This window comes from Rhinopithecus roxellana, chromosome 3 (assembly GCF_007565055.1).
Source record: "Rhinopithecus roxellana isolate Shanxi Qingling chromosome 3, ASM756505v1, whole genome shotgun sequence".
Taxonomy (NCBI): Eukaryota; Metazoa; Chordata; class Mammalia; order Primates; family Cercopithecidae; genus Rhinopithecus; species Rhinopithecus roxellana.
This window is the reverse complement of record NC_044551.1, coordinates 154,390,231-154,409,076: the sequence shown is the minus strand read 5'-3', so window position 1 is coordinate 154,409,076 and position 18,846 is coordinate 154,390,231. Positions and strand designations below refer to the sequence as shown.

Genomic DNA, 18,846 nt, shown 5'->3' with positions numbered 1-18,846 from the left:
TGAGAGAGGTGAGGAGGTTTTCTACATAGGAGGGTGGTAACAGCAGAAACCTGGCACAGGGTGTTGGGGCTTGAACCAGGTGAGGAAGGCACCTAGATTTTGGGATGGAGTTCATAGCTCAGTGATAAATGTTAGAGCCTAAGTGGGGTGAGGAAGATACTTGCTGGCTTGGCACCATGTGTCAGAGCTTGATTGGGGTGGAGAGAGAATCTCTGCAGAGGGATGGTTGTGGCCTGGCATGGGGCATTGAGGCACAGCAAGGTGGGGAAGGCACCTACATAGGAGAGGCCTGCGACAGCAGTGATGTGCCACCACAGTGTATGAGAGTCTGAGCAGGGAAGCAGGCCATCTTTGTGAAGGGGTGGTAGCAGGAAGGGAAATTGGTTATACATAGGCAAGACTGAGCCAATAAGTAAATATATTGAGGAAAATGGGAGCCAAGTTTTCCACTGTCAGAGAAGAGAGTTATAAATATGCAAAAGAAAAAAACCTGGAATAAGCTTTGTGGTATTGGATTGGAATTGAGGTACTGGTGTGAACTCATGGTTAAATAGATTGATGTAGAAATAAATATAGATGTAAATGTGTGAATTACATACATTAATGTCTGTGTATACATAATGTGCCATGGGTATGTATATATACATATATCCCCAGCTCTGTCTTCGGGCAGCAACACCCCGACAGCAGTGTGCCATATCTAGTGCCAATAGTTGATTTCTAAGTACCATTCTCCACTAAAAGGAACCAAGATTTCTTGAAGTCGCTGATTCCAGGATAGGGCAGGGAAAGTTCAAGATGAGCCTAAAATATCTTGTCAGGCCAGAAAGTAAAACGTGCTCAAAGAATTATGGAGACATGTCAAAAGAACACAGAAGTCAATTTGAATGAATTCTCGGTGGCCAAATCTGACATACTTTGGGTGCCAAAATAAATAATAGTAGTAGAAGATTACAACCCATGGAATAAAAACGAGAATTCATAAGTCCATATGGATATAAATAAATGACTAAATAATTGGGGAGAAGAGATCTAGTAAGTGTAGATGTAATGCTTGAGGAGGAAAATCACCATTTATAAATGATCATGGATTTATAAATGATTGTAGATTCAGCCAAGAATCATCAATGAATATTAAAAATTAGTGGATGAAAGTTTGATAAGGAAAGGGATATTATGTAGTTTCAAAATACCTCCACACAAATTTAGTACTTACAAAGTGGAACAAAAGCAACTTCAGAGTGGAAAATCTGGCAGACACTGCTTTAATTGAGTGATTAAAATTAACAGTAATGGCACAAAAAGAAATCACGTGCTGCCTGATAGGTTGCCTTGTCACTTCTGTGACATTCTTGTCAAAATATATAACCTTAGTCTAATTATGAGGAAATATTAGACAAATTCAAACTGAGGTACATTATACAAAGTAACTAGCCTATAAGTCTGCAATCTTCAAAAGAGTCAGGTTCAACAAAGGCAAGGAGACTTAAGAGGCATGACAACCAAAAGCAGAGTGTGATTCTGGACTAGATCCATTCACATTATTCGGACAATTGTCAAAACTTGAATGGAGATTGTGGGTTCCTTGGTAGTGATGGATCAATGTTAATTTCCTAATTGTGATGGCTATATTGTGGTTACGTAGGAGAATGTCCTTGTTCACTGCAATTATACACCAAAGTCTTAGTGGTGGGTACTGGGGCATCATGTTAGCAATTTACTCTCTACTGTTTCAGGAAAAATGTTATTTGCACTATTATTGTTGCAACTCTATTGTAAGTTTGGAATTATTTCAAATTACGAAGAAAAAAGTAATTTTTAAATTAGTAAGCTAAAGGTTTTTGTTAAAATATCATTAAGTATCAAGTATATCTAAATATCTTAAATATGGATAATATTTCTTAAATATTAAGTATCTTCTGTATTGAATTTTTTTAGCAAGTTCCTTGTGGATAACACCACATTCTTTCCACTTTACAACTGTGTAATATATAAATATTTTTTTCTGTGTGAACCATGACATTAAAAAGGCTGTGGAACATTAATTTAGACAAAGGGTGCCATATGTGCAAAGGCCTGGAGCTCAGAGAGCATGTCTTTTAGGAGAATTGCAAGCAGTTAAGCATGTCTGGAAAGTGGAATTGGTGGTGGGGTGGTTGTCAAGGGAAAAGACATCTAGCAACCTCAGCTGGATGGTGGTGCCATTCCCTGATCTAGGGGGTCACTTATATGGCCCTAAAACTGATGGCACAACATTAGGGAGGGTGTACCCTAACTAGTAAAGTAACCACTTGTCTAGAAACTTTTCCCAAGATGCTTCCTGACATCAGAGTTCAAACACAAATTGCCCTAAACTTGTGCCTGTAAGAGGGAGACCTCAGAAATGTGAAGAGGGATAGAAAAGGTGGCTGGCCTCTGTCAAATCTATTATACTATCAAGTAATTTAGCAAAAAGGACACATTACAATAGACACATGTGATAGGATAATTGTTTAGTGCTCAATAGAATAAGGCTTTAATTGTTGATAATAAAAATAACATATGTCCATTACAGAAAATGCATCAAAGTAAAAGAAGAAAATAACAGTCATCCATAAATCTACCATCTGGGTTGAATCACTGAACCATTATGGCATATTTTCTGACAGTGGTATATAATGTGTTTCTTTGTTATGAAGATTTTCAAACATACAAAAGTTAAAAGGTAAATACAATGAGTACCCATATACCTTCTTCCTAGAGTCAGTAATTATATATACTTTGCCATATTTGCTTAATCTCTCTCTCTCTCTCTCTGTGTGTGTGTGTGTGTGTGTGTATGGGTGTGTGTATGTAGATTTTTCTGTTAATACCCTGTGTTGTTCAATGTTCTTTTTTAAATCTCTGCTGATTATTTTTAAAATTTTTATTTTTTGTGGGTACATAGGTGTATATGTTTGTGGGATACATGAAATATGTTGATACAAGCATGCGATGGGTAATAATCACCTCAGGGTAAATGGGGTGTCTGTCACCTTAAGCATTTATCCTTTGTGTTAGAAACAATCCAATTACACTTTTTAAGTTATTTTTAAATGTAAAATTAAATTATTATTGACTATAGTCACCCTGTTATGCTATCGAATACTAGCTTTTACTTATTCTAACTCTCCTTGTACCCATTAGCCATCTTATTTATTTTTTAGACGGAGTCTTGCTCTGTTGTGCAGGAAGGAGTGCAGTGGTGCAATCTCGGCTCCAGACATGCTTAACTGCTTGCAACGTCTGCCTCCCGGGATGAAGCGATTCTCATGCCTCAGCCTCCCAAGTAGCTGGGATTACAGGCACCTGCCACCACACCCAGATAATTTTTGTATTTTTGGTAGAGATGGGGTTTCACCATATTGGTCAGGCTGGTCTCAAATTCCTGACCTCAGGCGATCTGCCCTCCTTGGCCTCCCAAAGTGCTGGGATTACAGGCGTGAGCCACTGCGCCCAGCCCCTTTAGCCATCTTCACTGCCTCTCCGCTAGTACCTTTCTCAGGCTCTCTGTCTCCATGAATTCAATTGTTTTAATTTTTAGCTCCTACAAATAAGTGAGAACATCCAAAGTTTGTCTTTCTATGTCTGGCTTGTTTCACTTAACATAATGACCTCCAGTTCAATCCATATTTTTGCAAATGACAGGATCTCATTCTTTTTTATGGATGAATTTTCTGTATCCATTCATTTGTCAATGGACACTTAGGTAACTTCCACGTCTTGCCTATTGTGGATAGTGCTGTAATAAACATGGTAGTGCAGATGTCTCTTTGATATACTGATTTTCTTTCTTTTGGGTTTATACCTAATAGTGATATTGCTGGATCATATGGTAGCTTTATTTTTAGTTTTTTGAAGAACCTCCATAGTGGTCGTACTAATTTACATTTCTACCCACAGTGTAAGAGGGTTCTCTTTACTCTACATCCTTGCCAACGTTTGTTATTGCCTGTCTTTGGATAAAAGCCATCTTAAATGGAATGAGTTATCTCATCGCAGTTTTGATCTGCATTCCTCTGACGATCAGGGATGTTGAGCACCTTTTCATACACCTGTTTGTCATTTTTATGTCTTCTTTTGAGAAATGTCTATTGAGATTTTTTGTCCATTTATTAATCGGATTATTAGATTTTTTCCTAGAGCTGTTTGAGCTACTTACATATTCTGGTTATTAATCTCTTGTCAGATGAGTAGTTTGTAAATATTTTTTCCCATTCTCTGTGTTGTCTCTTTACTTTGTTGATTGTTTTCGTTGCTGTGCAGAAGCTTTTTAACTTGATGTGATCCCATTTGACCATTTTCACTTTGTTCACCTGTGCTTGTGGGGTATTACTCAAGAAATCTTTGCCCACTCTTATGTCCTGGAGAGTTTTCACAATGTTTTCTTTCAGTAGTTTCATAGTTTGAAGTCTTAGATTTAAATCTTTAATCCATTTTTATTTGGTTTTTGTATATGGTGAGAGATAGGGGTCTAGTTTCATTCTCCTGCATATGGATATCCAGTTTTCCTAGCACATTTGTTGAATACTCTGTCCTTTCCCCAATGTGTGTTCCTGGTATCCATGTTGAAAATGAGTTCACTGTAGATGTATGGATTTGTTTTTGGCTTCTTTCTTCTGTTCCATTGGTCTATGTGTCTGTTTTTATGCCAGTACCATGCTGTTTTGGTTACCTTGACTCTGTAGTATAATTTGAAGTCAGGTAATGCAATTCCTCCAGTTTTGTTCTTTTTGCTCAGAATAGTTTTGGCTATTCTGTTTTTTTTTTTTTTTTTTTTTTTTGTGGTTCCATTTAAATTTTAGGATTGTATTTCCTATTTCTGTGAAGAATGTCATTGTATTTTGATAGGAATTGCATTGACTCTGTAGATTGCTTTAGGTAGTATGGATATTTTAACAATATTGATTCATCTAATCCATGAACATGGACTATCTTTCCATTTTTTTGTGTGTCCTCTTCAATTTCTTGCATCATTATTTTATAGTATTCATTGTAGAGATCTTTTGCTTCTTTGGTTAATTCCTAGGTATTTAATTTTATTTGTAGCTATTATAAGTGAGATTACTTTATTGATTCCTTTTCAGATTGTTTGCTGTTGGCATATAGAAATGATACTGATTTTTGTTTTTGATTTTGTATCCTGCAACTTTACTGAATGATTTTATCAGTTCTAACAGTTTTTTTGGTGGAGTCTTTAGATTTTTCCGAATATAAGATCATGTCTTCTGCAAACAAGGATAATCTGTCTTCTTCATTTACAATTTAGATGCCCTTTATTTTTTTCTTTTGTCTGATCTCTCTAGTTAGGACTTCCAGTACTATACTGAATAACAGTATAGTATTCAACAGTATAGTATTCAGTATAGTAGTGAGCATCCTTGTTGTGTTCCAGATCTTAGAGGAAAGATTTTCAGTTTTTCCCCATTAAGTATGATACTAGCTGTGGGTCTATTATATGTGGGTTTTATTATGTTGAGATACACATTGTTAGGTTATTTATTTGAAGTTTTTCTTCTTCTTCAATGTAGACACTTGTAGCCATAAAATTCCCTCTTAGTACTGCTTTCACTGTCACCCATAGGTTTTGGTATGTTGTGTTTCCATTACCATTTGTTTCAAAAAATTTTTCAATTTTTTTTCTTTCTTCACTGACCACTGGTCATTCAGGAGCATATTGTTTAATTTCCATGTGTTTGACTTTTAGTGTTACTCCATTGTAGTCAGAGAAGATGCTTGGTATTATTTCAATTTTTTTGAATGCAGACTTAATCTGCACTACAGACCAAATGGACCTAAGAAATATTTATGGAACATTTCACCCAATGGCTGCAGAATATACATTCTTCTCACCAACATATGGATTATTCTCAAGGACAGACCATATGTTAGGTCACAAAAACAAGTCTTAAAACATTCAAAAAAAATTGAAAATATACCAAGCATCTTCTCTGACTACAATGGAGTAACACTGAAAGTCAATAACCATCACACTGAGGGTTTTAATCATAAAGGGATGCTAAATTTTGTCAAATGTTGGTCTGTGTCTATTGAGATGGTCATATGATTTTCGTTTTTTTTTTTCTTCTTCCTCCTCCTCCTCTTCTTTTCTTCTTCTTCCTCCTCCTCCTCCTCCTTTTTCTTCTTCTTTTCTTCTCCTTCTTCTTCTCCTCCTCCTCCTTCTTCTTTCTTCTTCTTCCTTCTTCTTTCCTCCTCTCTCTTTCTTTTTCTCTCTCTCTCTCTTTCTTTCTTTCTTTTTTTTTTTTTGAGGCGGAGTCTCGCTCTGTCGTCGGGGCTGGAGTGCAGTGACCAGATCTCAGCTCACTGCAAGCTCCGCCTCCCGGATTTAGGCCATTCTCCTGCCTCAGCCTCCCGAGTAACTGGGACTACAGGCGCCCGCCATGTCGCCCAGCTAGTTTTTGTATTTTTAGTAGAGACGGGGTTTCACCGTGTTAGCCAGGATGGTCTCGCTCTCCTGACCTCGTGATCCGCCCGTCTCAGCCTCCCAAAGTGCTGGGATTACAGGCTTGAGCCACCGCGCCCGGCTCTCTCTTTCTTCTTTCTTGCGGCTGGCGGGCCGGGCGGGCTGCAGGGGGCAGGGCTGATCGCTTTCTTCTCCTTCCTTCTTCCTTCTCTCCCTCCCTCCCTCCCCCTCCCTCCCTCCCTCCCTCCTTCTTTCTTCTTTCTTCTTTCTTCTTTCTGTTCTTTCTTTTTCTTTCTTTCTTTCTTTCTTTCTTCTTTCTTTCTTTCTTTCTTTCTTCTTTCTTTCTTTCTTTCTTTCTTTCTTCCTTCTCCTTCTTCCTTCTTCCTTCTTCCTTTCTTCCTTTCTTTCCTTTCTTTCTTTCTTTTCCTCCCTGTCTTTCTCTTTCTTCTTTTCTTTCTTTCTTCTTCTTTCTTTCTTTCTTCTCTTTCTTTCTTTCTTTCTTCTTTCTTTCTTTCTTTCTTCTTCTTTCTTTCTCCTTTTCTCCTTCCTTCCTTTCTCTCTCCTCCCTCCCTCCCTCCCTCCTTTCTTTTCTCTTTCTCTCTTCTCTTCTTTCTTCTTTTCTTCTTTCTTTCTTTCTTTCTTTCTTCTTCCTTTCTTCTTTTCTTCCTTTCTTCCTTTCTTCCTTTCTTCCTTTCTTCCTTTCTTTCCTTTCTTTCCTTTCTCTTCTTTCCTTCCCTTCCTTCCCTGTCTTTCTCTCTTTCTTTCTTTCTTTCTTTCTTTCTTTCTTCCTTTCTTCCTTTCTTTCCTTTCTTTCCTTTCTTTCCTTTCTTTCCTTTCTTTCCTTTCTTTTCCTTCCCTTCCTTCCCTGTCTTTCTCTCTTTCTTTCTTTCTTTCTTTCTTTCTGATGGAGTTTCGCTCTTGTTGCCCAGGCTGTAATGCAGTGGTGCAATCTCAACTTACTGCAACCTCGACTTCCCAGGTTCCAGCGACTCTCCCGCCTCAGCTTCCCGAGTAGCTGGGATTACAGGCGTGTGCCACCATACCTGACTAATTTTTGTATTATTAGTAGAGACGGGGTTCTGTTGGCTGGGCTGGTCTCAAACTCCTGACCTCAGGTGATCCACCCACCTTGGTCTCTCAAAGTGCTGGGATTACAGGCGTGAGCCACCGTGCCTGGCCGATTTTTGTTTTCAATTCTGTTTACGTATCACATTTATTGACTTGCATATTTTAAAGTAACCCTACATCCCTGGTATGAAACCCACTTAATCATGGTGTATTGTCTTTTTGATATGCTGTTGGATTGGTTAGCTAGTGTTTTGTTGAGGATTTTTGCATCTTTGTTCATCAGGGATATTGGTCTGTAGTTTTCTTTTTTTATTAGGTCCTTTCTTGGTTTTGGTATTAGAGTAATACTGGCTTCATAGAATGATTTAGGGAGGATTCCATCTTTATCTCTTGAAATAATTTCAGTAGGATTGGTACCAATTCTTCTCTAAATGTCTGATAGAATTCAGTGTTAATCCATCTGCTCCTGGACTTTTTTTTGTTGGCAATCTTTTTTATTACTGTTTCAATATTGCTACTTGTTATTGGTCTGTTCTATTTCCTCCTGGTTTAATCTAGGAGGGTTGTATATTTCCAGAAATGTATCCATCTCCTCTAGGTTTTTTAGTTTTTGTGCACAAAGGTGTTCCTAGTAGCCTTGAATGATCTTTTGTATTTCTGTGGCATTGGTTGTAATATCTCCCATTTGATTTCTAATTGCACTTATTTGTACCTTTTGTTTTCTTGGTTAATCTTGCTAATGATCGATCAATTTTGTTTATCTTTTCAAAGAACTAGCTTTTTGTTTCATTTATCTTTTGTATTTTTTTATTTCAATTGTATTTTGTTCTGCTCTGATCTTTGTTATTTCTTTTCTTTTGCTGGGTTTGGGTTTGGTTTGTTCTTGTTTTGCTAGTTTCTTGAGGTGTGACCTTATTGTCTATTTGTGCTCTTTCAGACTTTTTGATGTTGGCATTTAGTGCTATGAACTTTCCTCTTAGCACTGCTTTTGCTGTATCTCAGAGGTTTTGATAGGATGTGTCACTATTATTGTTCATTCAAAGAATTTTCTAATTTCCATATTGATTTCATTGTTGACCCAAAGGTCATTCAGGAGCAGATAGCTTATTTTCCAATTTCCATGTATTTGTATAATTTTGAGAGTTCCTTTTGGAGTTAATATCCAATTTTATTTTACTTTGGTCTGAGAGAGTACTTGATATAATTTTGATTTTCTTAAACTTATGAAGACTTGTTCTGTGGCCTATCATGTGGTCTATCTTGGAGAATGTTCCACGTGCTGATGAAAATAATGTATATTCTGCAGTTGTTGGGTAGAATATTCTGTAAATATCTGTTAAGTCCATTTGTTCTAGGGTACAGTTTAAATCCATTGTTTCTTTGTTGACTTTCTGCCTTGATGACCTGTCTAGTGCTGTCAGCGGAGTATTGAAGTCCCCCACTATTATTGTGTTGCTGTCTATCTCATTTCTTAGGTCTAATAGTAATTGTTTTATAAATTTGGGAGCTCCAGTGTTAGGTGCATATATATTTAGGATTGTGAAATTCTCCTGTTGGGCTAATCCTTTTATCATTATATAATATCCCTCTTTGTCTTTTTAAACTATTATTACTTTAAAGTCTGTTTTATCTGATACAAGAATAGCTACTCCTGCTTGCTTCTGGTGTCCATTTGCATGGAATATCTTTTTCCACCTCTTTACCTTAAGTTTATGTGAGTCCGCAAATCTCTTGAAGACAGCGGATACTTGGTTGGTGGATTTTTATTCATTCTGCCATTCTGTATCTTTTAAGTGGAGCATTTAGGTTATTTACATTCAGTGTTAATATTGAGATGTGAGGTACTGTTCTATTCATCAGGCTAGTTTTCTTGTTCCCACCTTAGGTAGACAGAATAATGATCTTGCAAACACATCCACATTTTAATCCCTGGGACCTGAGAATGTGTTATGTTACATGACAAAGAGGAATTAAGGTTGCTAATCAGCTGACTTTATAATAAAGGGATTATTCTGGTGTCTTAGTTTGGGCTGCTATAACAAAGTACCATATCCTGAATGGCTTATAAACAACAAAAATTTATTTCTCACAGTTCTAGAGGCTACAACTCTAAGATCAGAGTGCCAGCATGGTTGGGTTCTGGTGAGGGCCCCATCCAGGTTGCAGTCTGCCTACTTCTCATTCATTGTATCCTCACTTGGTAGAAAGAGAGCTAGCTAGCCCTCTGGGCTCTTCTTATAAGGGCACTAATCCCATTCATGAGGGCTTCACTTTCATGACCTAATTACCTCCCCAAGGTCCCACCTCCAAATACTGTCACATTGGGATTAGGGTTTCAACATTTTAATTTTGGGGGGCACATTCAGTCCATTGCACCAGGATTATCTGGGAGACAGAAGAGTTAGTGTCAGTGAGAAAGTCTCAACTGGCTTATTGTTGGCTTTGAATATGGAAGAGGACCACAGGCCAAGGAATATGAGGCTGGCATTTGAAGCTGGAAAAGGCAGGGAACGAGATTCTCTTCTAGAGCCTCCAGAAAGAAAGAAACACAGAAAGAAACACAGCCCTACCAACACCTTGATTCTGACCTGCAGAACTATATTTGTGTGTGTTTTTTTAAGTCACTAAATTTCTGGTAATTTGTTACAGCAGCAATAGGAAACTAATATATACTATCACTTTTTTTGTTATTTAGTTTTTATTTCATAATCATAAACTTAACTCTGCAATCCAGCTAGGCATGGGAGGGAACAAGGAAAACATGGAACAAAGATTCTAGGATACTGCGAGCAAATGGGGTGGAGGGGTGCTCTCCTGAGCTACGGAAGGAATGGTCTGGTGGTTAAGATAAAACACAAGTCAAACTTATTCAAGTTGTCCACAGTCAGCAATGGTGATCTTCTTGCTGGTCTTGCCATTCCTGGACCCAAAGTGCTCCATGGCCTCCACGATATTCATGCCTTCTTTTACTTTGCCAAAGACCACATGCTTGCCATCCAACCACTCAGTCTTGGCAGTGCAGATGAAAAACTGGGAACCATTTGTGTTGGGTCCAGCATTTGCCATGGACAAGATGCCAGGACCAGGACCTGTATGCTTTAGGATGAAGTTCTCATCTTCAAATTTCTTCCCATAGATGGACTTGCCACCAGTGCCATTATGGCATGTGAAGTCACCACCCTGACACATAAACCCTGGAATAGTTCTGTGAAAGCAGGAACCCTTATAACCAAATCCTTTCTCTCCAATGCTCAGAGCACGAAAATTTTCTGCTGTCTTTGGAAACTTGTCTGCAAACAGCTCGAAGGAGACGCGGCCCAAGGGCTCACCGTCGACGGCAATGTCAAAGAACATGGTGGGGTTGACCATGGCTGGTAGTACAGGGTTTTCCTTAGCAGCGGCGTCTGCAAAGCACACCATCACATTTTTGATAGTTACTTTTCAATTCCAAACACAGCATGTACATACACCATTTCCTGTACATTCTTGTAGGCCTAATTATTATACGTACTTCCGAAGTCAGCTTTCATTTGAAGAATTTACTGAACTCTGGGTTTCTTCATTTCTATCCTAATACACTGTGTTTACAACTTCTGTTATACTACTTGTCATATGTATTTTAATTGTTGATTTTCTCTTTCTCCCAAGACTGTTGAGCTCCCAAGACTAGAGGCCAGAGACTTTTCTTTATTCACAACACCTAGCCCATGAATGAATTAAATGAAGTGATGAATAAATGACAGTAGAAAGCTCTAAATACTTTCAATTTAGAAAGTACATATTCTGTGTATGAGTTTGTGCATGTGTATGTACTTGGGTGTGTGTGTTTTAGGGAACAGATATTCTGAGAAATGTTTAAATTTGTTTAGTCCTCTAATTCTGATCATCTGCTTCAACCTCCTACCCATCTGGCTGGCAATTCAATCCCTGTTATTACTAGAGTTGTGTATACAAAAGTTCCAGGTTTATGTGAGTCCAGGAATGTGGATCTGGCTCCAACACCAAGGTGGTATACCTTACTTTCAAGATAATTAATGTTCAGCCTTCAGTGTTATCAATGATGTGGGGGATGGGGTGGAGTTGGGGGTGGAGGGGGCTGTATACTGGCTTCCTCCAGTGGGGAAAACTCAGAAGCTTCTTGTCACTTCTAGACTTGGGAAGCTATCTTTTATTCATACTAAGCCCCCCTCTTTCAACTTTTTTTTTCTTTTTTGAGACGGAGTCTTGCTCTGTCACCCAGGCTGGAGTGCAGTGGCACGATCTTGGCTCACTGCAAGCTCCACCTCCCGGGTTCATGCCATTCTCCTGCCTCAGCTAATTTTTTGTATTTTTTAGTAGAGATGGGGTTTCACCGTGTTAGCCATGATGGTCTCAATATCCTGACCTCATGATCCACCCGCCTCAACCTCCCAAAGTGGTGGGATTACAGGCATGAGCCACTGCGCCTGGCCCTCCTTCAACATTTCCTTCCATCTGGAAGAGACAAATACAATTCCCCCTTCTAAAAGCCTAGATTTTGCTCTTGAGGCAAGGGAATATACAGGCAGAAGAACAAGGTACAATTAACATCACCACAAAAAGAATAGGTCTGTTCATTTTCTCACCTCAGGAGAGACCCTTTTAAAGACAATCCTCCTCTTGGGTTTTTTTTTTTCCTCCACAAAAAGCATTTTATTAAAGAGAGAGGCAAGTGCCTTTGTGTGAAAAAAGGTAGAAGGAATCCCAGTAATGACATGTTGACATTTTTGCCATTCTGACAAGTATGGGGTTCAAATTAAGTCAGACTTAATTTGATTTGGCAAAATAGTGTGACTTTTTATGCATCATCTTGATGGTATGAGATTTATATCTAAATGCAAGTCATGACTTTTTCCTCTGTAATATCAATTTTAGTACTTCATAATATAGTATTCTTACCTGGAGCACTTAATTGTTTCCCTATTTATTAGATAGCTATTTTGGGACTATTAGGTCATTTCCAACTTTTTTTTCTAGAATAAACAAATTAAAATAAATATCTTTATAGCTAAATCCTTGTATAGGTCCTGAATTATTTCACTGTGATACAATTCTGGAAGTGTAATTGCTGGTTCAAAAGAATGGGCCAAATTTAAAAGCTTTTGATATGAGTTGTTAGGGTCCACTAGAAAAAATATACTTTCACCACAAGTGGCAAAGAATGCCCTTTTGAAATGTTCACCCTGAATAAATAAAAATGGAACCTGTACTAGTTTGCTAATGCTGTCATAACAAAATATTACAGAATGAGTGGCTTAAACAATAGAAATTTATTTTCTCCTAGTTCTGGAGGCTGGAGGTCAAAGATAAAGTACTGGCATTTTGGGGTTCTTCTGAGGCCTCTCCTCCTTGGCTTGCAGATGGTCATCCCTCTATGCACTTGTGCTCCTGTTGTCTCTTCTTGTGACACCAGACATATTGAGGTAGGGCCCCATCCTAATGACATCATTTTAATGTAATCACCTCTTTCAAAACCTTATCTTCAATTATGGTTACATTTGGAGGTACTGGGAGTTATGACTTCAATATATGAATTTGAGAGTGGGGACCAGGGGTGCACAATTTAGTCCATAGCAGAATCCTAACTGCAAAATAAACATGGATGTAATTTTAAAAAGTTGATTTTAAAAAATCACAGTTGCTGCTTTCTGGAAATATAGCTGGCCATAGTCTTTCCTTTCTTTCTCAGTTCATTCTTTCTCTTTCTATGTATAATTTAGATATATTAAAACACACTCTTTTTAGTGTGTGATTCTATGACTTGTGTAACCATCACCTTCCATTAGGTTTTTGTAATCAAGCTTGCAGGAGGGATGGAAGCCAAAGGTAGTCTAAATTTCAGTTATATTTTTAAATGTTTTATTTTTGAAGACTGAGACACCTGTAAGCAAGTTAAAGAAACAAAGTAAACTCAGGCAATGATCTAAAAGGCAAAGTAGAAAAAAATAGTTTTTCCCCCTTAATGACCTAGAGGAGGAAATTGACTGCATCATTTAAGTGTTTACATAACACTCCTTTTATTGACTATCCCTACCTTTACTGATCTAATCTCCAAAAAGAATCTAACATTCCGGCCTGGTGTGGTGGCTCATGCCTGTAATCCCAGTACTTTGGGAGCCAGAGGCAGGTGGATCACCTGAGGTCAGGAGTTCAAGACCAGCCTGGTCAACACTGTGAAACCCCATCTCTACTAAATATACAAAAATTAGCCGAGAATGGTGGTACATGCCTGTAATTCCAGCTACTCAGGAGGCTGAGGCAGGAAAATGGCTTGAACCCTGGAGGTGGACATTGCAGTGAGCTGAGATTGCGCCACTGCATTCCAGCCTGGGTGTCAGAGTAAGACTCTTGTCTCAAAAAACAAACAAACAAACAAACACAAAAAAACTTAACATCCCAATCATACTGCATGTATCCTGGCTTTCTTAATGTCTCTACAACATTCTTGTATTGTCTCTGATCATCCCTCCACCCTACTATATGTAAGGTGTCTAGACCTGACATTTGCCTCTATGAAGCTTTATTAGTCAATAGAAATGAAAACCCTAATGGATCCCCATTTAGGTGGTATAGGTCAGGGGATCCCACCTCCCGGGCCATGGACTGGTATCGGTCTATGGCCCATTCAGAACTGGGCCACATAGCAGGAGGTGAGCGTTGGGTGAGCGAGTGAAGCTTCATCTGTATTTATAGCTGCTCCCCATTGCTCACATTACCTCCTGATCTCCGCCTACTGTCACATCAGCTGTGGCATTAGATTCTCATAGGAGCATGAACCCTATTGTGAACTGCACATGCGAGGTATTTAGGTTGTGCACTTCTTATGAGACTCTAATGCCTGATGATCTGAGATGGAGCTGAGGTGGTAATGCTAACGCAGGGGAGTGGCTGCAAATACAGATTAACATTATCAGGGAGGTTTGACTGCACAGAGACCATAATAAATCACAGACTCATATCAAAACCCTATCAGCAAGTGGCAAGTGACAATTAAGCCATGGCTGGTTGTAGGCTTTATAGTGGCAAGCGAATTGATGTACTTCAATTGTACAGCTACAAGTGGTGGCAGGCTGTCAGAATCTGACACTTATTTTAGTCTGAGCATGGCCTGCCCATTATTTTATTTACCACTTCCATCCGTGCCTCTTTCCCACGCTATGCACTTGTCTCAGTCACAGTTTTGTTAGCCCACAAGCTAACCCTAGCCAAAATGAGTAAAAAACAAATGTCACTGGAGAGCTTCTTTGTCAAGGGGGACAGACCGAATCATGAGACATCAGAAGACATTAAGACTGCCATCAAAAATAAAGCTGCATTTAAAAGAAAATACCAAGAGTCCTACTTAAATTACATGTTCATTGCAACAGGTGATTAACATTCTACAAGCCTGCTTTGTATAACATGTGGCAACTGGCTATCCAGCAAAGCCATGAAACCTTCAAAACTGCTTCTCCACATGGAGACCTAGCACCTTGTATTAAAAGTCAAGGCTTTGGAGTTTTTCAAAAGTTTTTCAAATGAACAAAAAGAGCAGAAGCAATTGGCCAGGCAAGGTGGCTCATACCTGTAATCCCAGCACTTTGGGAGGCTGAGGTGGGTGGGTTGCTTGAGGCCAGGAGTTTGAGACCAGCCTGGCCAATATGGCGAAACCCCGTCTCAACTGAAAATACAAAAATTAGCTGGGTGTAGTGGTGTGCACCTGTAGTCCCAGCTACTCGGGAGACTGAGGCATGAGAATCACGTGAACCCAGGAGGCGGAGGTTGCAGTGAGCCGAGATTGCGCCATGGCACTCCAGCCTGGGTGAAAGAGCAAGACCCTGTCTGAAAAACAAACAAACAAAAAACCAGAAGCAATTATTGAAGGCCACCACTTCATCAAATGTATCTGTACTGAGAGCATCATTCTTAGCGGCTGACTGCATTGCTAAAGCTAAGAAGCCCTTTACCGTTGGTGAAGAGTTGTTCCTGCCTGCTGCTAAGGACATTTATCATGAAATTTTAGGAGAGGCTGGAGTTCAAAAGGTGGCACGTGTTCCTTTTTCGGCTAGTACCATAACTAGACAAACTGATGAAATAGCAGAGGATATTGGGGCACAATTGCTAGAGAGGATTAGTGCATCACCATGGTATGCAATCCAGGTTAATGAGTCTACCGATGTGACAACAAGACAACAATGCTTGTTATTGTGCCATATCTTTTTCAGGAGGATGTGCAGGGGGATATGTTATGTGCACTTTTGTTGCCAATCAACACACAGGTGCAGAACTATTCAAGACTTCGAATGATTACATACCGGGAAAACGGAATTGGTCATTTTGTGTCAGTATATGCACAGAGTGGCTGACATGACTGGATGGCTTTCTGGTTTCACTACTCAGGTCAAAGAGGTCACTTCTGAATGTGAGTCTATGCACTGTGTCATCTATAGAGAAATGCTGGGTGGCTGAAAATTATCACCCGAACTTAACATTTTGCAGTATGTGATTAAAATTATCAATGATATTAAAGTGCATGGCCTTAACTAACGTCTATTTGTGCAACTCTGTGAGATGTGTATAAGAAATGAGATGCCTTTCTAAAGGTAGATAACTGGCCAGAGTTTTTGAGTTATGAGAGCCACTCCAGAGATTTCTTTTACAAAAACAGTCACCACTGGCAGCACATTTCAGTGACATAGAATGGGTGGCAAAACTTGTTTACTTGTGTGACACATTCAGCCTGCTCAACGAATTCAATCTGTCACTTCAGGGGAGAACAACAACTGTGTTCAAATCAGCAGATAAAGGGGCTGCATTCAAAACCAAACTGGAATTTTGCGGGCGATGAGTGAACACTGGGATTTCTGACATATTTCAAACATTAGCAGAGATTTTTGAAAGAGGCTGAGCCAGGACCTTCTTTCTCCCAGCTGGTGCATGATCACCTAGCTCAGCTTTCAAAAGAGTTTCAGCTTTAATTGCCAACCACAAAAAAAACCTGAACTGGGAAGGAATGGATCCACCACCCATTTGTGAATAAGCCAGGAGAATCGACTTTGTCCACACTGGAAGAGGATCAACTGCTTGAGATTGCAGGTGACAGCGACCTTGTATGTTTGAGACAACTTCAAATCTCCATACATTCTGGATTAAAGTCAAGGTGGAATATCCTGAGATTGCCACAAAAGCACTGAAAAGCCTGCTTCCATTTCCAGCATCCTATATTTGTGAAGCAGGGTTTTCTGCAGTGACAGCAACCAAAACGAGATTATGGAGTAAACTGGACATAAGCAACACACTTCGGGTGTCACCCCCAGATGGGAACCGGCTAGTTGCAGGAAAACAAGCTGAAGACTCTCACTGATTCTATGTTATAGTGAGTTGTATAATTATTATATTTCATTGAATATTATGATGCAATAATAATAGAAATAAAGTGCACAATAAATGTAATGCACTCGAATCATCCTGAAACCACATCCTGCTCTGTGGAAAAATTGTTTTCATGAAATAGGCCTTTTGTGCCAGAAAGGTTGGGCACTGCTGGTAAACTATTATTTAAAAACAATGTAGGCAAAAACTATCTACTAAAATTGTAAATTCCTAAAGTAACAGTTTTCGTAAGTTATGGTCTTTATTCCTTTGGAAGTTCATCTTTTACTGGTTTAAGATTTGGATGACTCTAAAACAGTGGTGCCATCTCCGCTAACAGTAGCGTCTGCCTCCTGCATTCAAGCAATTCTCCTGCTTCAGCCTCCCAAGTAGCTGGGACTATGGCATCGCTACCAGGCATGGGGTTTCAATTTGTTGGCCATGCTGGTTTTGAACTCCTGACCTCAAGTGATCTGCCTGCCTCAGCTCCCCACAGTGCTGGGATTACAGGCATGAGCCACTGTGCCCAGCCCACTTTCCCTTTTCTTTATTATCAGTAGGCAAATCCTGACATTTGATTTTTTTTTTTTTTGGTAATAACATGGTTAATAGCTTTCTACTGTCCTCTTTCTTTTTTTTCAATGTCATTTATCACTATCTAACATGCCATATACCACTCTTGTTTATTGTCTGCTTCTTCCCACTAGAATGTAAGCATCATGAGGGCAGAGGTTTTTGTCTGTTGTTTATAGCCATATTGCCAGCACCAGGCATAGGATTCATATAATTAGACAAACTGAGCACTTACTATGTGCCAGGCATGTATACATGTAGAATCTCTTTAATTTTCACTACAACAGAAAGATGTTTTACTATTCCCATTTTAAGATAATAAGACTGATTACATTTTAAAAAAGGTTAAGTAACTTGCCCAAAGTCACATAACTGGATGGTTACAGGGTAAGTGATAGACCAGACTAGTTTACCCTCAAACTTTAGTCCATCTATTTACCTTTGTTACACTATCCTAACTACTTAACCTAAGATTCAACACATTCCATAGTATCATTTCATAGTATCAAAGACCTTCAACCTGTCTTACCTCTTACTGTTTTCTATCTAAAACTGCCTGCTCCTCTCAAACTAACTGGTCCACTCCCTGTCTCTTGAAGCTTATGTTCCCTCTGGATTTTGCTCAAGTAAACTCCATATAGAACTTTTTTTTTTCCTTTCCAATTTTTATTTTAGGTTCAAGGGATACGTGTGGAGGTTTGATATGTGGGTAAATTGTCTTGGGGGTTTGGTGTATAGATAATTTTGTCACCCAAGTCACCAGCATAATACCTCATAGGTAGTTTTTCAGTCCTCACCTCCTCCCACCCGCCATCCTTAAAAAAGACCTGTCTAATGTTCCCTTCTTTTGTGTCCATATGTACTCAATGTGTAGCTCCCACTTATGAGAACTTGTGGTATTTGGTTTTCTGTTCCAGCCTTAATTTGTTTAGGATACTAACTAGTCTTTGGCTTTGAGGTTCAGTGCAACTTCCAATTCTTTCCTAAATCTTTCCTGAATACTTGAGGATACGGTGAGGAATTCCTTCTTAACTTCATAGTTTTGGAGGCTTTTGGTCACGTAATGCCTCATATTAACTATGTCCCACCTCATGTATCTTGCTTGGCACACAAAGGCTCAATAAATGAAAGCCGTTGTAATTTTCTTCCATTCCCATCTGAGTGAGGCCACTAAAAGCAGTGACTTGGGGGTATATGAACTCTCTTTCTCTCTGTAAAACGTTCGTCTAACCAACACCTTTAAAAAGCTAACATTCTACTTGTGGGAGGCCGAGGCGGGAGGATCACTAGGTCATGAGTTTGAGACCAGTTCCGCCAACATGTTCACCCCGTCTCTACTAAAAAATACAAACATTAGTCAGGCGTGGTGTTGCGTGCCTTTAGTCCCAGCTACT

At 39.2% G+C, this 18,846-nt stretch overlaps 1 protein-coding gene and 1 pseudogene across 4 annotated transcripts in view; one reads left to right on the top strand and one right to left on the bottom strand.

Moving 5' to 3' along the window:
* Positions 1-18,846, top strand: part of KLHL3 (kelch like family member 3) — a 287,169-nt gene that overhangs the window by 125,465 nt on the left and 142,858 nt on the right. The gene's annotated exons all lie outside the window — the stretch shown is intronic.
* LOC104681710 lies at positions 10,346-10,945 on the bottom strand (annotated as a pseudogene).